Raw genomic sequence first — 22852 nt, 5'->3', positions numbered from 1 at the left:
TTGAAGTTATTCTGAAGTCAGCCTGCTAAGAAAACCTAGAAACTTTAGGATTCAGATTGAAATAAACTATTAATTCTGTCAAGAAGCTATTGCATCTCATAGCTAAAAATAATATTTTGGGGAAAAGAAAACATCTTAGACTGGCTTTCCAATAATGTGTTCATATTAGGCTTCAGTTCTACCTCATTGATACCCTAATGTCTCATAGGTATTATTGGAAAAATTGTCAGAGTTCTAGTGAAGGTGTTGAGAGAGAATAAAAGCAACACACTCTCCCTGTTAATGCTTTCCTCTTTAGCTTTTATATTACAATACCATAGCATTAAACACTTCCCAGATGGAGAATGAGAGAACCAAGCTGTCTTTCAGATGACCAAATCACCTAAAGTTTGGCCTATGGGATGAGCATCAACTAACTCCACAGGGAGGAAGTCATTAATTTCTGACATTAACTTCTGTTACCGGGTCCGTTCTGGGCATGCTCAAAATTCCAAGTTACAAAGATCCAGGTATGCAGAATATGATAATCACAAAACCAGACAGAATGAAAATGAAATTGTAAAATACTCTGTGTGCCCACAATCTTCTCTTCCCATATGAGGGCACTAATAGCCTCTTCTCAAGTAAAAGCTTACTTAGATTAAAAAATACTTGGAGTATCACTTGTAATATTTCATTGGAAGACAGTCTTGAGTATTCTTCTGAAATGCAGAGTGCTTAATAACCTGCTTCAACTGTGAATGCTGTCAAATATTTATGCTTCCTTCCTTCCAATGTTTATTCAGAATGCATTTTTGTACAGCTGGGAAGGTTGTTAGGAGCTGATGACTGGGACTGCAGAATGACAGATATTCTTAAAGGGGAAGAAATGAAAACTTTCCATCCAGAAGATGCAGATGTTGATGTAGCCTGTGATGTGTGGTGTGAATTAGTGATGAGTAAAGCAGCATCCATGCAAGATGAAAGACTAAATCAGAGTGAAGAGGATTCCTCAGTAAATGAATCCCTTGAAAGGAAAGCACCACTTAGCAGCCCAGATTTAACCAACTTGAAACACAGACACAGAAAAAATTAAATTATTAAGTAGCTTATGAAGATGTGGCGTAGAATAAGGGGGAGCTTTCGAAAGTACAGTGCTAACTTTTTAATGATTTTCTCTACGGATTGAGTACACTTCAGTGACAACTACAGTCAGGTGTCTTTTTTCATGTAAATTGTTCCAATAATTTCTAACAGACTAAAATAATTTTAATTAGCAAATAGATAAATAGTGTAGATTAATGCAGTTAAAGGCGCTCTCCAAAATAATTTTCTTTGAATTTGTCATTCTCATTTTCTTTAGAGAGGATAAGTCTTTGCTCTCAGCAATTATACTGCATAATTCACAGTACTTCATATTTTAAAATAGCTGTGCAAACATTACGTAATCTCCCAGCATCTCTGTGAGCTGGATAATGGCGTCTTTCTCATTTATGGATGGTGTGATCAGGACTGGAGCAGTGAATGCTTTCTATAGGCCAACTAAAAGGCACAGAAAACCTGGTGACTGTGCCACGTGTTCTCATGTCAGTCAGACACTGCTTTGCATGCCACCCATTTCCATACAAGTACAGAGGGAAGTCCATGATACTATTTCTTCTTCAAAGTGAGACTTTCTCCAATCTCCTTCCTGCATATATTGCACGGGAATTTCAGACTGGCTCAATGAAATAGAAAAATGCTTTAGAATCACACTGTAGACCTTGGCAAACATCTCTCCTAAAAATAAATTTCAAAAATTCGGCTGACCTTTAGGCACACTTATGGTTCACACTTATGTTCTGCTTTGGACTAGACCAAACCAAACCGTCTTCAGATCCACCAGCCTATTGCCTTTCTCTTACCCTTTTTGCATTTGTTTCAGCAGGGAGAATGAGGGTACAAGCCTCCATTCTGCATTAGCAAGGTGAACTGAATGCTTTGCTGCCACCTTCCTAAAGTGCCTCCACACCTCATGCCAAAGGGGAAAGCTGAGCTTTTCAAACAGAAAAAAAAAATAGTGAAATTCAGGAGCCTGGAATTCGAGTACCTGTTAGCTGAGAGGAAATTATTTTGAGCAATGAAAATCTAAATGCAAACAGATAAGACAATACAAAGAGACTAAAATATGAGGTATGCAAGAATAATCTGGTTTGAACAATTACTGTGGAGAGGTTTCTCTTCATGTTTTCTGTGTGCAGCACAGCTCTGGTTCTCTCTGCATTGAGTATCCCAAGTAGTGAGTGACACAGTAGAGCATCTCATCCTTTTTCTTAAATGTAGAGCTAAGTCTATCAAGCTTATATCAAATAAAATCAGAGAAAAGTAACAACACTTTTTTTTACATGTAAGCCCTTAGAGTCTTTATTTCGTTGTTTGATATGCCAACATAAAGGCAATCAAATGTCAGTATTTTTCACCTAAATCATGTCTGATTTTATGTGCATAGACCATTTTGTCTTTTATATTCAAGAGTCTGAAAACATTAAATGGGTTCTTTTGGCTCCACTTATTTAAGTAACAATTATAAAGTAATTTAAGAGATGGAATTTCAGGCTTGGCTGTATACCAGAAGTGGCCTAGCACATATATTGCACACTTTGCTATATAGTTCCACCCTTGTGTACTTAAGGGGGAAGCCATGCCCCTGGTTTGCAGTGCAGAGGTGACTTAGAGCTCTTGATTCTGCCAGATGGCTTCACATGTAGGATGGGACTTAGGCAGGCTCCTGTGGCAGAAGGAATGCCTTCCACAGAAAAGACCTGAAGTTTTGCATGTGTGAATCTGTATCTGTGTTTCCTTCCCCTCAGTGAATGTAAGGTATACAATTTGGCATGCAGCTGGAAGTCTGCTGGCTCAAAAATCATCATGACTGTTTGTGTCACCTTTTCTTTGCTATCCTGATGCTGATATAATACTGATGCTTATGCTGATAAGTAGTGTTCAAATTGCCTGCTCCTTTTCGTAGGAGGAAATGATTAAACAACAGTCTTAGGGTACATGATTTGCTAAACTAAATTATAAGTTTTAATGTTACTTTTAAATCCACTGGAAACTAGCACCAAGCCTAGAAAGGGGAAATAATTCTAAAAAAATATTAAAATGTTTTACAACATATTATAGATGGCACTTCCAAAAAGGCCTCTGACCTGGATCACTGGTGGTGAATAAAGGTCAAACTGGGAGAAATTCTCTGTTATATAAGGAAGTGAGTTGATGCTGGTGTGGTCTGACTTCTATGGATGTCAGGAGGAAAAAAAAAAAAAAGGTCCCAAACAGATCAATCCGTAATGCAAAAGTGGCCCAGGAAAACGATGATGAAAATTACTAAAACCATTTGACTTACATCATACCTTTTTGAAATCAGACTGAAAAGTATCCTTGCATAGCAGTTAAAAACCAGATTCTCAACTAAGTGCGACAATGTGATTTTGGAAGAACAGCTTTTAAGCTAAAACAAAGTAAAATCCCTTCTTGACACTGGTAAAATTTCATGTAATTTACTTTTCCTTGCAGTGAAATTTAGTATAAATCATTTTATATAAATCATATAATCTGAATCACATATTCTTTTTAAATGATTGTAACTTTTCCAGCAGTTGAATATGCACACGAGGGCTGCAACACTCTTAGTCCAGCTAGACTCCGCACCACTGCAGGCATCTTGAGAGAAAATATGGATTCCTCAAGTCCACATCCTTACCTTCCAGTGGAGTTACAGCAACGTTGGGGCCCTCTTATCCAGTACAGCACTGGTCCCACTGTAGCTCCTGTGAGTGCACATGCAGTACATCTCAAATGGAGTGTTAAGGCACGGTATCAGCTGGCCTTAGAAAGAGCATAGGCACAACAAATAGAAAGTCTCAGGGGTTGTGTAATATGTAAAATCCAGGTACGAGGGTTTTTTGGTTTGCAGCTACAAAGAAAACAGGCACACTGAAAACCCTCGCCGAAGCGCTTGCATAATCTTTCTCATGTCCTCAGCTTCCCCTTCTTATTTCGGTACACCCCTCCTCCCACACCACATTAAATGGCCTTCATGGACCATGAGGAGAAAAACAGTGGAAACAATAGCTCATACTACAGTGGTCTGAATTCAAACCCCTCCGAATACTCTGAGGAGCACTAGTGGCACTGGTGACCTCTTGCTCCACAGCTTCCCACTCCTACTGCCTTGCACAGCTGCAAAGTAGGATGGCAAATTTCAGAGAGGCATTGAGGCCCAGCTCTTGCTTTCACTAACTTCGTTTTGCGCCACTGTAGAAAAATAAATACTCCTTCAATATATAGCACCCTGGAGAATTAGAGAGCGAAGTTTGTGGGAGTGGAGGGTTTAGTATCCAAGAATTTCTGAAACTCTAACTGTACATGTGTTTTGTGTGTGTATATTAGCATAAGCAGTGCTAATAAAGAAAAATTTTGACTAGTACTTCTGGTGAATTGGAAAACTAAGAAGGGATGGACCTTGCCAGTCTCAAAATGGAGGTATCATTGCAGTTTTCCTCCTGCTTATTTTCACAGAATCAAATTGCTTTTTTGGCTGTTCTTTACTTTAATTTTCTCTGTCATTCTTTAAAGCTGAGATGTTTGATCTGCTGCAGTAGAAAGAGCTGACTTTCTCAATGTCCAAAAAAAAAGTCCTTTTTTTTTTTTTTTTTTTTTTTTTTTTTTTTTTTTTTTTTTTTTTTGTGTCATGTCACTGGAATGTGATCTTCTGATGTCAGGCTCCTCCTTAATTAGCTGAGAACTCAGTCCTATAACTGGCTATTTTTTTTTAACATGGTTGGGTTTGGAATTTTATTTGATTCCTCATTCTAACACCCAGATTCCTTTCAAAAGTATTTCCAAATACTTTTGGGATGAGCAATAAAGGAATTTATTTTCACATTTGAATGCAATATTTGTTTCTATAGCAGCAACCCTTCTGGGTAAGAAATTCATTCATTTCTAAATTCATTCATTTCATTATTAAAGTAATTTAATGATGGTTTGATCTTTTATGATAATCTCCTGCCCTTAGAAGCCTTTAGTGGATAGTTTTACTGCATCTTTTTCTCTGAATCAGACTTTGCTGCTATTATTTCTTAGTCACTATGTTGATAAGAGAGCTTAATTTCTGTGTGCTCTACAGAAAGCAATTAATGCCAACTTCTAATGAAGCATGAGCTGTGAGTTTTCACAATGTCTGACAACTGATTCACTGTCCACCACAGCAGAATTCCTTTTCAGCAGGGCTTGGAAGGAAACACCATCCATCTCTGGAGAAGGTTGCACCTCCAAAAGATGGTTGTATCTGCACTGGGATGAGCAGAATTTCTCCACTGGCCACGCCCCTCACAGGTCTCATGGATCACCACCAATACATACAACTGTTGTTCAACTTCTCTTCTGAGGAGGGAGGAGTAGGAGGGGGAGCCCTGGGCAGCCTCAGGGCTCCTCCCCTCCCACTGCAGTGTTGGAGAGGCAGCACTGCCCCAGCTGTGGCAAAGCCACACTCCTGCTTCCTGCTTACCAGATGTGGTAACTGCTCCCTGGGAGAAAAACCTCCTGCCAAAAGGAACCAGAATTAGCCAGGAACCTTTTCTCCTACCAAAAGGAGAGAGGTCTGAAAGGTTCCTGGTTGATTCTGCTCTTCCCAAGAATGTTCATCTAAGAGAATTCCTCTAAAATTGAATTTTTTTTTACTTTTAAAAAAGATGCAAAAGCATTTAATGTTTTCCCTCACTATGGCTGTGTGTGTTTGATAGCTCAGTTATTCTGCCTCTCTGTTGTTTGAAGGTCTGAGCAGTGCTTCTGCATCGTTGAAAGTGTGTGATGCTTGCATCCTGAAAGGCCTGTGATACATTACAGCCTCTGTTCTCACCCCCCATTTCTCCCAGGACTTCCCTGTGTGAGCTGTATGCAGGGGCCATGCCATATGAAACAGAAGTTCTAAAAAATGTCTGTGTTATGCCCTGAGATTACTGTGCAGGAAAAGTGGGGGAAGCCTAAAACAAAAGTTTGAGTTCCCAGCAAAAGGTGATTATTCTCTTCACCTTTGAAGAAAATTAGCAGAGGGAGAAAGGGAAAGGATGTATTTCTTGTAAAGCTCTCTTCTTTTACCCAAAAAACTACAGGCACCTGTGTTCTGTGAGAAACAAGCAAATAAGACCAGGGATGGCAGGGATCACATCACAATGAATTAATGAAGGCTAGACAGAGCAAAAGAAAGGGAGGAGAGTGAGATGTACATGCTCATACAACTCCTCCCTCTCCCAGCCCATCCCAGTGAGCACACTGCAGGAAAAGCTCTCCAACAGCACTCTGCCCCACAGTCAGCTGGCATTTCCAGGGAAATCAGAGTGTACCGAGAGGATTGAACTAAAGTCACTGCATTCCCTCTCAGATGCAGTGCTTTATTTTTAAGTTATTTCACTTATCACACATTGGCTACTTTTGTCTGAGGTATGTTGATTTCATGCTTAAATAATTCAGCAAACTCTTTTTGTTGTTGTTGCAAATTGTACCGTCGCCAAAACCTCGCGGAACTCTGCTGTTAGTGCCCACGTGGGAAACCTGTAATGCTGCTCTGAATGGTCTGCAATTCATTCCGCTCCATTCATTGGGGTTTCACATTTCTTTTAGCACAGACCCCAGTTCTATATGCTCTTTTACATTCTGTGTTTAGTCTAGTACTATTCCTTGCTCGCTGGCGGTTGTACTGGAAAAAGATTGTTGATATTATTCTGGCATATATAAGCAATAAGGATCACACCGCAGTCACTTTGTTGCTTTTAACTCACATTTGAGCTTCTTGATGGAATCTTCTACTTTTTTTTTCATGTGTGGATACAGTAAACTTGGCTGGCTCTCAGTACAAAAGATGGAGCAGGCCTGGCAGAAGGTACAGTGTCCATTCAGCACATGTGCTAGTGTTGACTGCGCTGCAATGTGCAAGCATCCCCCTTGAGCATTGCCGTGGTCCTCTAGGGGAAGAAATTCAAGTGGTTAAAAAGGTAATGCCTGTTTCTTTCAATCCGTTGATGTCTGGATTTTGAGAGTCCTGGTTTTTACATTTGCAAGTCAGTTAAATGTTAATTATTATCCTGACTAGAACATTATCTCTCTTGATTAGTATTGCAGACATTTATAGTAATGAGGCCTTCCTGTGGCTCCAAATGTTAAATTCTGCTCTTAGCATGAGTCTGTCTCTGAAACACAGGGTCTAAATGTTCAAACAAATTTGGCTACCAATATCCATCAACTGAAATAACCATTTCAGTTACTGTTCTGCAAGAAACTTTCTTGATGTAAATGAAAACTGTTTTCTACTTTGGATTATATCAATAGACTTTTCCTGCAGGGAAAATTTATGCAATTTTTCCTCTCAAGTTTCAATTCAACATAGGACTCAAGTATGTGCATAATCCAATTGGAACTATTTTCATGTACGCTAAGATTCTTTTCTCCTTCAAGAGTGTTATTAAAAAGTCTGTAACAAAAATTAGAATCTTTCACTTTAAAATACCTTGCTGAATCAGAGTTGCAGAAAAAAATAGTTCATGGACCTTTAATCTTAAATCATAAAAACAGAAATACCATTTAGTATTAAACTTCATAAGTTTTTACACTGTTGTAACTACTTCCGCTGACTTTTTGCCCTACTATGGTTTTATTTACATGTGAATTAGACCAGTTTGGTTCAGGCACAGATTATTTCCTATCACAAGATATACCATTACCTGAATTTCTATTAGCTTGGATAGCATATATTGGACTTATTTATTGAAAAAGAATTTAAAATATCCTTAGAATTTGGAGCCAGGGGACTTCACTGAAGTTCCAGGTAAATGGGTAAATGGACTAAAATAGTAACTAGAGACAATAATGAATTATCTGCAGAAATACAAACAGCACATAAAAACAATAAAAAGGAATATTTTATTGAAAAGAAACAAACACTCTTAAATTTACTAGCATCTGTTTGTATTGTCAACAGAAAAGTGACCAAAGGAACTGTTTGGTTCAGGTAATTTTTACTGTTTTAGTGTTTTTTTCAAAGTCTCTTAGAAGGGTTAGTAGAGTATCTATGTATTCAAGGGTTTAGAGGTCAATCATTGGCATAGATTAGAGATTGGTGAAGTGATAGAAAATAAACCAGAAAAACTGGTAAAATTCCAAAATAGCAAAGAATTAACTGAGGAGTGCCCATAATAAGACCAGTTGTTTAACAGTGTCTGGAAATGAGGGAGAACATTTGCAAATTAGAATTTGCATATGGCACAGAAATCACTGGGTTAGCCAAGACTAGAGAACTCTTGAGGGACCAATACAATTTAGGCACTTGGGCAGCACAATGGCAGATGGGATTAAATGCTGACAAATACATATTGGAAAGGATAATTGGGTTAAAATATGATTACATCAGCTCCCTTAGCTGTTTAACAGTCTCATTTTTAAACCCTTCCTTTGAAGTAGTTGGCAAACACCCATTTGTTTCAGTTAGAGAAGACCCAGATCTCAGGTCTGAAATCTGAGTGCAGCTCTATAGCTTGTTTGGGAAAATTACACAGATAACAGACTCTGCTGCTGCATTTTCTTTCAACCAGATGCAGATATTTTGCATATTTTATTTGCTGTGTGCTACCACAATTCTCCTCCTCTTCAGTCCCTGCAATATTATTACTGGGCTGCATTGCAAAGGCCACCCACCTTTCCTGGTACAGCCAGCCATGGATCCAATGGAGTCCTGGCGAGCTGTGGGAATGGTTGTGCCGCTGCCGTTCCGCCTGGTGCCAGCTGCTGGGAGCAGCCGTGCCCTGCTGCCCGTGCTGTGGCCTGGGCCCGGCTTTGCAGGGCTGTGGGCAGCACCTGCCAGCTGAGGCTCCAAAGGGGCAGCTCTGGGCAGCTCTGTGTGCCACACACGCCACGTGCTGCGTGTGTGATTTAAGGTAACATGTGAGCTCACCCTACAGGAGGAGAAAGAAAGCAGTGTTGAGCTTATTTCGGTTTTTCCCTGGTTCAGGTGTTAGTGGTTTATTTGTCTTTTTTGGGCTGTGGCAGTGAATCTGAATGCAGATGAAACCCAAACAGGCCTAGCTGTGGGCAGTCAATTTGTGTTAATGTTTTGGATGCTGTCCCTGGACCACAAGTTCTGTTGTTGTTGCCAGCTTAAACGAATCAGCCAGTTATTAATTCTGATATACTGTGATCAGCAAGGGTGTCTAAATCAGCCAACTACTGCAGTATTTGTGTCTCAAAAGCTGGGATGCTGAACTGAAAAATATCTAGGAAACTTTCCGAAAATAGCTATTTCTATAAATGAAAGCAATTTCAGGTACACTGCCATGCCCCTGCAGCTCAATTGACTGGGTATTCCCTGGTACAGTGCTTTGTCTGGGATCACCAAGGTTTGGAACCTGTGAAGAAATGGCTGTTCAGAAAATCACTCTGTGTGTGGGAACGAGGGACTCTGGGTGGAGGAACAGACAGAGGAATGAGACACTGGAGAGCAGCACTGTGGAAAGGAACCTGAGGTCCTGCTCGATGGTGAGCTGGACATGAGCCAGCAGTGCCCTGGCAGCCTGGAGGGACATCCCTGTCCTGGGGTCACCAGGGGCAGCATCACCAGCTGGCAAGGGAAGGGATTGTCCCCTCTGCTCTGCACTGGGGCAGCCTCACCTCGAGGTGGTCCTCTGAAGGGCCTGAAGTTAGTTTTCAATGATCCTTGTGGGTCCCTTCTGACTCAGGATGTTATATGAGCTTATGATACTATCTTTTGGATCCTGAAATTATTTATTCACACTGTATAGGTCAGAAAGCATCCTCCTGTTCATGGACAAAGTCACAATTTTTTTTAGTCAATTTCCTCATTCTGTTCCAGGAGTTTGTATAATCATCTTGATGAATCTTCTCCCTTAGTTGTCAGAATTCTTTTTTTTTTTTTTTTTTTTTTTACTGGGATCATTTTGTTTTTTAGGTTTCCTTCTGGCCCAACACTGCAATTCCTCCAGTCCGCACCAGTTTCGCACCTGTCCCGCAGGAGAAGGCTGGCGTCCCACCCTGGGGACTCCCACTCCCCTGCACACGGCTCTAAAGCTTTTCCCACACCTGCCCTTGCGTCCTCAGCCCATCCATATTCCTTCCCCCAGCACAGGCACTGAGTCCAGACTGGCTCCCCCCACACCCATCCCCTCTCCCTTCTCCAGGAGCTTGGGAAGGATTAGGAGTGAGCAGAAGGCACATGGGAAGGAGGGGCCACTCCAGCTGACATGTAAGTTGGAAGCAGAGACTGAGAAGTACAGGTAGCCAAGAAGGAGAGAGGGAGCAGTGGCTGCATCCACTGTGCTCCATGGCTCTCTTTTGGCCCATTTCCACCCAGACCAGCCTGATGAGTTCCTGCTTGCCTCTAGATCCTCCTGAGACTTCACTTTCCTCTCTCCATCCTGCTGTTTGGCTAACCTTGGAGATCCTTCCTGCCCTAGAACTGCTCTGTTCTAATTTCTTCTTGAATCCAGATGACCCCATCAAGTCCTTTTCCCCTCTGGCCCCCTAAACTTCTAAACTCCCTTTGCCAGAAAATTGGACTGAGCCTCCATAGCCGAGACATTCTGAGCCAGCTCTGCACTCCTTGAATCCTTCCCCAGTGAGTCTGGTAATATCAAACAGATGTTTGAAGGAACTGGGAACTTTGCCCATTCCTGAGGAAAGCCAAGCCCAGGCTTTTACATGAGTAATGTCCTTGGTGTCCAAAACTCAACTTGTCCTAGGCTCTGGCTATTCACCAGAATCATTTTCCTTTTCTCTAATGACCATTTCACATCTTGTGGCTCACGCACTTTTTTGTCAGGTGCAATAGGTGCCTGTCTTTACAATGCATTTCATTTGGCCACGGGGTGAGTGAAGAAGCCAGATAATGTCAGGCAGCAGGTAAGCTTTGCTGCCATGCCTGTGAAGTGACTGCAGTGCCTACAGAACTTTTGCAAGTGCAGTGTCAAGTCATGCCAGCTATGCTTTTTTGCTAAGAAACAGATAATTCCTTTTGTTTGCTAGAACTCAATGGGACTTTTGAAAAGAATATATGAAGTCCCAAGATTATGATTATGTCACTCTGATTTTGCTTCTTTTCAAATTTCATTCTCTATTTTTAACCTGCTTCTGTTTTAACGATGAAAACATTACTTACAGTATTTGCACATCCACTATGGCTCCTTGTTATCTTAACATTGTTCATTTGTTTTCATCACATTTATTTTTGATTTCTAACTCACTCCATTCAGATTTGCAGTAGGTTTGTCTCAATATGCATAAATGAGTTCAGCTGTATTAACTGACTTGAAGCTTCACCCAGATATTTAGGAGGTTTAAAGATGTGTAGAGAAGTTTATTCTCTCCAGTTTTCATGTTCACAATGTTTCTTCTCTCAGATTCTTGCTCAAATTTGTGACAACATGCACAAGAAAATGTGCATATTTAGCTTATTTTTTAAATTGCTATGCATATATTAATATGCAAATGTATTCAAAAAATGTGGAGACCTCTCATTTCTGTGAGGAGTGAAAGTGGACCTGAGAGTAACACTTAGAATTTTGGCTAACTGAAATAAAAACCAACAAGTCACAAATTTAATCCATTTCTGGCCTTCAAAAATTTTGCTGAAAGAGAAAGCATATGCAGTGTGACTGCTGGTGGTGGGTACAAAATTTCTACACTTATTATTTTTCATTTTGGCATCTCATTATACCAAAAGCTAAATAGGACAAAGGTGGAAATTCTGTTCTTATTAAAATAGGGGGTTTTATTTACATAAAAGTCGAGTCTGGTGCTATAAATAGTCCTGAGAGTATCTGCAGCTCTTACCCAAACTGTTTTCTGCTTTGGTTGCTCTTGCTGCTGGGGTCACTATATCTGGGCAGTTACTCATTCCTTTCCATTGACGTTTAATGTAGCAAACTGTTTTCTTTAAGGGGTTGCTGTCAATCAAGCTGATACTTAATATAAAAAATAGAAAATGCTGACCTGTCTATGAAGATTACTACAAAGGAAACAAATTTTAAATACTTCCTTTTGGATCTCTCCCCCTCTCGTTTGTTTTCTGTGTTTCACAAAGCCCAGACTGTGACACTAGAAAACACTGAGCCTGACTTCTTCCCACTTCCACTTTTATTTTCTTTTATTTTTTGTACCCTTGCATGACAGTACTGTTAGTCTTCTTAGTATTTGACATGGAAGTTTATATTAAGAGAAATAAAATTACTGATTTGAGCTGTAATTTATATTTTGGATTTCATCTTAAGTTTCATGAAATTGCAAACCCCTTGCAGTTTGGGGGCCCCAGTCTAAGGGACAGTGGCCCTTTAACAATGGTGGAAGTTTCACAGACTTCCAACTTGGCTGCCTTACAGTTTATTCTCAATATAAACATACCACCTGGGAATGCTTGATTCAATGTTTCCCACATAATTGCTTTCTCATGTCAATGCTTCATTCTCTTCCTGAGTGAAGTAGCCTTTTACTGCACTATTTTGGGGGACAACGATAGCGGCCACAGGTACCTCAGACACTGAATCGGATTCAACTAATGGTAGCAGCACGAAATGTTCGTGGTTTGCAGCAATTGTCAGTACGATCAGTAGCCTTGGGAGAAAAAGGGACTCACTGTGTGCAGAAAAGTGAAACAAATGCTCACCATCAGAAAAGGCATCAAGAGATAGGAATACTTGGAACTTCATGGAATTTAAACTTGTGCGTAAAGTGTGTGTTCTTAAATTGAAGTTTCTTGAAATTTGTTTTGAACAGGAGTTTTTTAAATTCATATAAGAAATACTGAAGCAAGTTACACAAAGTCAGTAGAAGGGTAGAGGTAGAATTTACTTTTAGTCTGTATTTGAATCTAATGCGTTCAAAGACTGAATTTCTTTCTTGTTTTTTCTGTGACATTCTTCTCCCATGTAACTAAAAAGATTTTGTCACTAAGGTGGTATAGCACAAGTGGAAGTTTCTGTTCTGTAATCAATAAAAACAGACTTTTGATACCACAAAAAAAGCAACATTTCACTTGGTCATGCTGAGATATATAACAAATGAAAATGTAATATTTAACATTTTGTAAAAGGACAGATGCCATGCTTAACATTTGGGTTATTTATTTTAAATTAGTAGCTAAATTTGTTCCCTTAAAAACACTCTCCTCTGTCTAGGCCTCTGGTAGCTCATGTCGATCCTGAGGGCCCTGCTGCCTTTCATCAAACCTTCTCATAAATACCTGTGACATTTGGGTTGTCTTTTTTTAAAGTACCCATGTACATTGTAGGCAGGTGAGTTTTATTATTCAGTTTCTGTGTTAGTGCCATAACCCTAGGCCTGTAAACAGCTTGTGAGGCAACACTGGGCCCTACCTAAATCAATGGGGTGCTGTACTAGAGCTTAAGACTTCAATTAAATGAGAAAGTGTGTAATAAGTAATTGCATGAAAGATCATGGACAAGGACTTCTCTCAGAAATTCTTTTTTGTAAGTACACAAATCCTGTAGGTCTTTCAGAGCATTTTGAAAAATTCCTGTACAAATCCATCTGTATCTTTAGACACGCAAGAATCTTTAAAAATGTCTCAAAAGTACCATAAAAAAACCTTTCCATTGATTTTCACATTGGGTAACTTGTTTTCATTAGAATAGACACATATTTTGGTGCTTAGATTTTGCATATTTATCTTCCTTTTGATATGCAATTTTTAAATAAATACAGATTTTGCGTCTAGAGGGACCATTACTTCGAAAAGGTTCTTAAGATATTTGGATAGCTATCAAAAATTATGTTGACTTATTAATAACTAACACTTGGCTTAAGTATTTCTTTTTACCACATTCACATCATGCTTTTATTCTACCTAATTGTTATTAATCTAAACATTATTCAACATAATAAAGCTTAATAAATTCTATCTCATACCCTGTAGTTTTTCCATTTTAATACTACTGTTTGTCATAGAGGAAAAACTTCAAATACACTTTTATAGCTTTCTTTCACAAGAACACCCTCCAGTGCTTTTAAATACATTGCAAAATATTTAATCCAATAAGAGAAATAATAAAGTGTGCTACACTGTTCCATGTCCTCAGAAATAGCCTTAACAGTAAGACTTTTCTTAATGCTGGTGAAGGGTTTCAGTGCAGAATTGGGAGAGATTGCTAAACACTGTAATAGGGTGTTAATTGAGGTTTGCTCTGTGTTCCATCCCTCAGAAAATTGTAGATACGCATTGTCCTTTTTTTGTATGGTGTAGGAGTCAGCTTCGGCAAAGAGCATGAGTGTGTTGTGTCTGGACGGTTGGCTTTAAGAAGTAGTATATTTGGAGCATGAGGCTGAAAAGAGTCAAGTAAGGAGGGACACATCAATCAATCTGAGAAATATCAACTGGTAGAACCTCTGTTGAATTTTTAGACAAACCATATTTCAATTTTATTCTACTTTCTACTAAAACTAATATTTACAATATTTTTGAATTCTAAGCCAACATTTTTTGCAGATGACATAGTGAACTCTCATCTATATGCTTCTTTCTTTTCCCCCTTTCACTCCTCCCCCACCCTATTTAAAATCAATGTTATTTATTCTGTTATGCCAAAGAAACAGAAATATAACGGCACACTAGGGTCATAAGTAAGCACAGGGCTAGTGATAATCAATCCCTTAAGATCTCAGAAGCGTCACTGTATTTGGTTTAAACAAAATATGATCCATAATAGGTTGTTTGGTTGTTGAGTTGTGTTTGATTAACTGAATGTTGCCCAGAACTCCAAGCATCTCCCATCCTTCCGTCTGCCTTGAGCAAGACCAAGCCCAGGAACCATTCCACTCAAGTGTTTTCACATGCTGTGAGCATTTAGGCTCACTGCACAGACACTGCCCCAGGAAGTCCTGTCACCTCTCTTGCAATAAAGGCATTTGCCCTCTGGACTCTCAGTAAAAAAGGTCCCTTCCTTCAAAGGTGCCATCATTGGCTAAGGAGTCAATTGTGGTAAAAGTTCAAGTGGCCTGGGAGACTTAAGACAGAAAGTACAGGAATTTGGTCTAAGAAATTTACAGATGATGTGTTGTTTGCATTGCCCTGTTTAAATCTTCCACTTTTTAAAATTATTAACTCATTTATCTAACTATTTTGTTCGAGTCTGAATGAATTGTAAAAGATGAAATTGTGGTAAAGTTTGCCAATAATGTCCTAGATAACCTAAGCAACATTTTTTCCTAAAAAGTTCTTGTGGTAAAAATATTATGACATATTTTCAAGGCTTTGGTTAGAGATGCTAATGCTTCTTGAATGTTTTCTTGAGGTGCAGAAGTTCTGGTGACTGAAAGGTATTCTTAGATGTTCCAGCTGGAGTAGCAGGAGCAGAAGTCTCTCCAATATGATGCCCTTTTTAAATCCCTAGGCAGCCTCCTGAATCCTTCATATGTGGGTGACAGCAGAGTGGTAAAAAGTTTCCAATACCTGTGGCTGTTACAATTTATTTTTATTTCCGTATTAATGTTCATCAACTGGTTTAAGAAGTTTCTGTGTATGACAAGGATCTGTCTGTCCTTCATTCAGAGTCTTGCAGGAAGACTCTGTGCTCTTGCAGGTTCCCTAACCAAAGGCAATAGAGTGAGGCAGTCAGCATTCCCCAGATGATGCCCACATGGGCTCCCTGATGTTTTACCATGGCTTTCCACTCCCTATCCCATTATCCATCTCAACTGTACCTGGCTTTAGCATCAGGGTGCCTCAGTTCCTGCACTGACAATGGGTAGTTGGTTTCCTAGGGAGAGTGAACACTAATGAAATGGGCACATGTGGGAGCAGCTGTGCACACCCAGTCAGAGCCTCTGTGTGCTGTCATGCCTGATCACACAGGGCCTGGCCAGAGCATGCAGAAGGCAGCAGCATTCACCTGTGATTAATAAGCACTAGAGGCCATGGTGCTATCGGGGCATCCCCGGCTGGGTTTTCACATGGATCGCTCGATGGAAAGGCAGGTGCCCTGCCCCAAGCCAACTGTCTCTATCCTATGGTCAGAAAACTGTGTGCATCTCTGTCTCAAGGGAGACAGAGGAGAAAGAGAAAAGAGGGAGTAAAGGCTGAAGTGGGTGCAATCAGGAAAATGAGGGATCTGCCCTTTAACTTTGGAACTCATTTCTTGTAGTCTTTTACCTGATCCTGTAGAGAAGTGAGCGCAGAACTCAGTTTGCAGGCCAGATAACAAAGGACTTTATGTAAACTAACATGGTAATTTTCAGAGCACTAACTCAGAAGCATGGGGAATTCAGTCTTGCGCCATGCCATGAAGGGAGTCTTTTTTTTGTTATGTAGGCTTATAAATCAGTCCAACCATAAACAAAGAAATTAAATGTTAGGAATTATCCCTGACCTAGAAACCTGATCCCTCACCTTAAATCCCTTGCTTATCCCATGGACCACACCTGTTTCTCTTTGCCTTCCAATAAACACAGGTATAACAAAATATTCACTGCAGCTCAACAGCATTTATCACTACTGATGTTTCCATTACATGGGAGTACCTGACTTTTCACTTTATATTTAATTAAATGTTTTTATGGTCTCATTATGAGATAATTAATCTGTCAGAAAACAACCCAAAACTGTATATGAAATCTTGGTGATATATCAGCTTTTCTCAAGGACTATTTGCATTTTATTTATAGCCTTAGATTTTATAGGTAGTAACTATCTTCTTTAACAGTGAATTCATTTGGGACAGGGTTGCGTTATCACATACACCATTAGCTTCTTTTCACCTCCTGTTTACTGTCTTCATTTCTTTCTCACAATGACAATAAGCAGTTTGTCTAAGCAGCTAGACTAATTATTTTCAACTGCACATGTGATTGGTTTAATTCTTCCCAAATGGCCCAAAATTCACCAGAAATATGGTCTGTGCTATCTCTCTGATTTGTTTCATTATGCTTTACAAGTGCTGCTTTTAAAGCTGGAGAGCAAGTCCTTTTCTCACCAGTTGTGTGAAGGCAAGTGCTAGTTTTTGTTGTCTAGGACTTTGACTAGTGAGAGACTAAATGAGAGATTTAATCCTCTGGGTTGTGGATCCTTCATCTCTTTCAGACACAGAATTCACTACTATTCTGCTCTCAAATATTTAACCAAATCAACAAGTGACAGGTAATTTTGTGTTAAGTTGGGCCAAATTTAGCTTTGAACTGACTAATGGAGGAGAAAAGGTTGTTATACCTGAGCTGACCTTATTACTCTGTCATTAATCTGCTTTGTTATGCCTAAAGAATCACAGGGGTCTCAGAACTGCTGGTAATCTTCTCTGCCATATGTGTGGTAATATCTGAACACAGCAGGATAAATTAAGAATAGTCCCATCCTTCCTTTATTACTTGTAAATCAGCCCATTAATATTATCTGAATGCAGTTTGTTAGGATTAACATAGATGATATTTGAATTTCCACAGTGATTACTTCTTAAAAACTCTACTACTGTGAATTTTGAAACTTAGAAATAAATTAGTACTAAAAGTCAAAAAACCCTTCAAATGAAGCAAAAGGAAGCCTAAAGAGTTATCATATCAATAGGAAAACACAACTTGAAGCCAAGAATATGGAAAATATCTTTTGCTATAATATATTTTAATCCCAAAGGACAGACTAAAGACCAAGTATTGGCTTGGGATCTTGAGTACTTCTTGGTGAGGCAGCAGAGCAAATAATTCACTGCTCAGTTTGAATTACTATAGTAAATTAATACGATGCAGCTTTTTTTTTTTTTTTTTTTTTTTTTTTTTAATAAACATGTGTTTTGTCTGATTTACAAAGAAAACCTTTTACAGTACTTGTCACCATGCTACCATGCTCTGATCTGGCTTGTCCTCTGCATCTGTTTTCTACTGTGGGGTTTCAGTCAGCTGCTTTTGAATTTGAGAGATGATTAAATTTGTCTGATTTTTACAGCTTCTTTTTTAGAAAGAAATCCTATGACTGTCATAAAAGATCATGAGCAAAGATGACCCAGGGTGAGCAGTGATTGCCCATGGGCACAAACAGAGTCATAGAAAGATGCCTCCCCTGTAAAGGCAGCGCTTTCCTTCTCTTGGAAAGATATGCCAAAGAAGCAATATACAAACAATATGCCTGTAACATGACGAAAACTAAACAGAAAAAATCCATCTGTTACATCATTAGAGCGACTGCCTAGTGTTAACATTTTTATTTGCCAAGGGCCTGCCAAAAGTTTTGGGTTTGTTGAGCATTGCATATAAAAGTTTCTCAAAGTTTTTCACTGTGATTGACTTTGTTCGATTAATAAAAAGCAGTGCTTTGGCATTGTACAGGTTGATGGCTTTCTGCTTTTTCAATTCTGTGCCTGTTCACGGGAGCGGGGCAGAGCCTTTGTAACGAGGAGAATGTTGTGACAGGCCAGTGCTGAGGAGGGTGGAGAGGAGGTGAGCTGCAGGGGGGAGCGCGCTGTGACAGCCAGCGCTGCCCTGCACAGCCCCGCCGGCCAAGGGTTTCGTGTCCTCCTGCCTGCTTTGACCTGAAAGCCTCTCTAAAGCCTTGGCCAAGCATGAGGGGAATCTTAAGGCAGATGCTGTTATAGAATACTTGTAATTACCCACAGTTACTCAGGCCTGGCTTGAAGCCCTTGTGGACATACAGGCAGTTTGGAATGTCTCTCTATTAAAATAAGCTTTCAATTTAAAAGTAGAAGGTGCTCTGAAGCAGTTTGAAACAATCAATTAGTTTCAATATCTATAACAGTGCCTCAGTTTTATTTTTTTAAACCTGCAGAGATTTTCTTAGAATTCAGACGGGATAGAAAGTGTGAAAGTAAAAAAGAGCACAAAAATGGATGACCCTTTTTGCAGGGGGTCTTGCCTTGTAGAAAAGCCCCTGCCCTTCCCTAGCCAGTTCAGCAGGCATCAACAGACAGGAAAGCCCCTTGATAACTCCTGCAGCACTGCACCCTGAGAACAAAAGCTGTGAGAAACTCTGTTTCAGAACTAAGCCATGCTGTGCATTCACATTTTATTTCGTTTACTTTTTTAGTTAAAAATAGCAATCTCCCAGTTGGAAAGCCACCAATGTTATGGTACTTGCAACCAGATCTTAGCTGCATATTTGTTTTGTGTTCTTCCTAAAGATGGCAGTTTGTTACAGCAGCGTGTTATATCACACCCTCTCTTGGGGTGATTCTGGGATATTCATTTAGGAATAAGTGCTCAAATAGCTTGTTATCTTTTGTACCAGTGCGTGAAGAATGTAGTTGCTGGTAATCTCTGAAGGTACTAATCCAGCCTGATCCAGTTTCATTTGTAATATCCAAAAGCAGCACAGAAAATATAACAAGACGCACTAAAAGAGCTTTGTATTCACATTGATGTAAGGTAAGATTTATTTTAATGTACTCTGGATTCTTAGAGCCATGCATTTGCCATCATGTCATTCTATAATATGTCAGAGAAATAACGCTTCCAAGAGAAAGATGGCAGATTGTCAACTACTGATGATGGTATTGCAGAGATGTAGCATTTTTATGGCTAGAATTACAACAGAACAGCACTACTGCCTATGGCAAGGAGCTCTGTTAGGTATTGACAGCATAGTAGGTTAAACAGAAATTCTTGTGCTCTTACTAGAAACAGGAACATTGTGTTTAAAATCACCCATTAGCAAGACTACTGGTACAAGTAGACTCTGCGCTGAGGGTTACACTGATTGTTGTTCAGGACTATAAATTGAAAGAACTCCAAAAAGGATGATTCAGCTATTAAATATTAAATAGAAAGTGTTACTCTGTTTCACTTACCCTACAGTGGGACCTGCAGTTGGGTCTGTGGTAGGAAAGGCCAGTGTACTCAGCTGAAGAAAAGGCTCAGGCCAAGCTCAGAGCAGCCAAAACCGACTTGAAGAGCAGCTGCAAAGACAACAGGGTCAGACTGTTTGTTGTGGTAGCAAGTGGTATAACAAGGGGCAGCTTGGGAAGTTTTGGGTTTATCTTCTGTCTTTTACATAAGTCCTCACCAAAAAATAAGACATACAACTCAGAGACAACCTCTTTGTACAAAAAAACCAAGAGACACATTCTTTCAACTGCTGTAAACCAGCACTTTTCAGTGGTGTTATGAAAATATTACAGCCACACATGCTGGGTTTTCAAGTGGGACGACTATTGCTGTCAAGATATTTAAAATCTGTTGTTTGAGGTGGACTGTCTCCTAACAGAGGTACAGACATGGCAGCTTGGAGCAATACAGAGGTAATTTATTTTTTAAAAAATCAGACAGGAGGTTGCATAAGAAAGTGCCGTTTCTTGCATTTATTTCAGTCTTCTATAAACAAAAAAAATAGGATTTTTAGAGTGCTTTCTGTAGTAAGAGAGATTGGGAATCTGTTCCTTTTATCATTTGGTTGATGACTACAAGAGCATCATATCTGTCATAACAATTTTTTGAGACACTCTTGGTGTGTTTTCCCCAGAGCAAGTCAAAGTATCTACAAAACTTAAAATAGATGTAGGTATTAATCCTGAAGTGCAGGGTGCCTGCAGCTCTCAGAATTGTCACTCCCTGTGACAGTTGCCAGACCTATGTGTGCAATTTATTGCTTTTACATTGTTGGATGGATCCACAGAGCTTAGACTTGAAACCAGGATTTGTAGGCCTACCATTTTATTCTTCATGTGCTGAATTCTGTGCTGTGGTGCTCACATTTTATAAGTCCTTGAAATATATGGTACATTTAATCTACATGCTGCTGTCATTTATGAGCACAAAATAATCTTAAATATTCTCAAATGAACCAGGTGAAGTTAATAAAAGACAGCAAAACACAAGAAAACTTCTGAATAAGATGGATTTGAGGGATTCTTATGGACTCTTTTTCTACCCAGCCCCTTGTCCTCTGTTTTCATATGACTTTGCCTCATTGAGACTAATAAGAAGAACCTGTCTTACTGCTCCTTTCAGAATATAATTAGGTCTATTTTTTGAGTTTATGTGCCAGTCCCCTTGGCTCAGAGCAGACCTTTTCCAGGCCATGTTCGCAGTGCTACATGCCCATCAGTTCTGCCTGTCCCCAAGAATGGAGATTCTTCAGGCAGTCCTTTCCACCATTTGACATCTGTTGTGGTAAAGTTGTGGTTTTCCTGGTACCTGATGAGGATTCATGTGCTGTCAGCTGTGTCCATTGCTAGTTGTTCTATCATCCAGCACCTGTGAGAAGAGTCTGGTTCCATCTTTTCTGCACCCTCCCCTGGGTCCACCCAGTCTTCTCTTCTTTGAGCTGAAAAAATGAATTTTCAGCATCTCCTGCTTCACCCCTTTTTTCTGCCCCTCACCATCTCTCCACTGGATTCTCACTGCATGTGAATCTCTCCTTTACCGGGCAAACCACCTCTGGATGTCATTCACCAGATATTGTTTCCCAAGTGCCAGGGAGAGGGGAATAATCACTTTCCTTTCCCTTCTGACTTCACCCTTGTTAATACAGGTCCTGTGTGGCTGCCCTCCCTCACTGGCAGGGTGCACTGATATGCAGCAGCAAAATCCTGAGTGTGGTTCTTTCTGAGCTGAGAACACGCTGAACAAAGAGGCTTCTGTGGAATTTAGAAATAAATACATTTGGAATCCACATGGTAAAGTGCTTATTCATTCCCCAAGAAATATAAATTTGCAAAGGTTTTCTGGGCAGTATTTGTGAGGGAACAGGCACAAAGGTAGTTGAGGAAACAATCGAAGCCCTGCAATAGGTTGGAGGTAAGATATGTTTACCCAAATCCTCTGCATAAGAAAATGCAGAGCATCTGTGCCAGTGTCCTAAACAAAATCCTATCTGAAGCATGTTCTGTACTAAAATATTTATATTTGGTGGGGGGAAAAAAATCCCCAAACAGTTTTCCTCATCGTTTGGTTCCATGAAACAGGCTCATCACTTGCAAAATGGATTTTTCTGCATTCATTTCATGACCAAAGGACAAATATAAGGGTAAAGCATCATATCTTTTTTCACTCATTCCACTCTTATCCCAACAGAATTCTCTGCACTTGGAACTTGGCAGACAAATGTCAATTATTCTGCTTGCCCTCTTATGCCACCATTTGAATCACTGATGTCTTGGTCCAGAAGCTTTTATGCAAGTTGTTCCTACCTAAGAACACAAGAATGGCAATTTAGGTAGCTGAGTGTGGGGTGTCCTGGGCTGACTCCCGCTACCACGGCAGCTGGGCACGTGTTGGGCGGCAGTTCTGCTCTCATCTGCCAGTCCTGGGCAGGGCCTTGGTGAATAACAATCCCAGGCTGAGAGTCCATTTGTATCCAGCTCTCAAAAGGTTAATTTACAGAAAGCATGGCCGGGAAGCATTTGCTAATGTGTAGCCATTACAGCATGTCCCCTCTGAAACTCAAGGCAAGAAAAAAAATAGAATGGAAAAGCCACAGTTGTGTCAATCACAGTGTAAAAATAGAGGTCAATAATTTGTGTAACTGAACTGCCTAAAACAAGGGACAGTAAAGAGAGAAGTAAGCCAGTAAATCCTCTGATATTTGGATTATTCTGCATAAAAATCCCAATTAAAAGTGTATTATCTTCTACATACTGTATAACACATATACACAATTTTATGCCTTGTTAAGAAAAATGCTTCTATGAGATTTATATATCAACGGATAATATATTATGTATTTTATGTTTTCCCATCAGAAGAGATCCAAAGTCATTAAAAGAAATTTGCATCACTGTCTTATGAGTTGTCCTAATTTTAGGAGGAATTTTTTAGGGTTATACAACAAAGTTTTGGTCTCAAGTCCCACCAACCTCCTACTGAAACAACTACTGAAAAT

At 39.7% G+C, this 22852-nt stretch overlaps 1 long non-coding RNA gene across 1 annotated transcript in view; it reads left to right on the top strand.

The window, feature by feature from the left end:
- LOC120756726 (uncharacterized) overlaps positions 1-22361 on the top strand; it is a 187954-nt gene extending 165593 nt beyond the window's left edge. The window contains exon 4 of the long non-coding RNA XR_005702230.2: positions 22045-22361. This is a non-coding gene — a long non-coding RNA (uncharacterized LOC120756726). The remainder of the gene's footprint in view (positions 1-22044) is intronic.
- Positions 22362-22852: the final 491 nt, after the last annotated feature.

Source organism: Hirundo rustica, chromosome 9, assembly GCF_015227805.2.
Source record: "Hirundo rustica isolate bHirRus1 chromosome 9, bHirRus1.pri.v3, whole genome shotgun sequence".
Taxonomy (NCBI): domain Eukaryota; kingdom Metazoa; phylum Chordata; class Aves; order Passeriformes; family Hirundinidae; genus Hirundo; species Hirundo rustica.
This window is presented reverse-complemented; position numbering and strand designations above follow the sequence as displayed.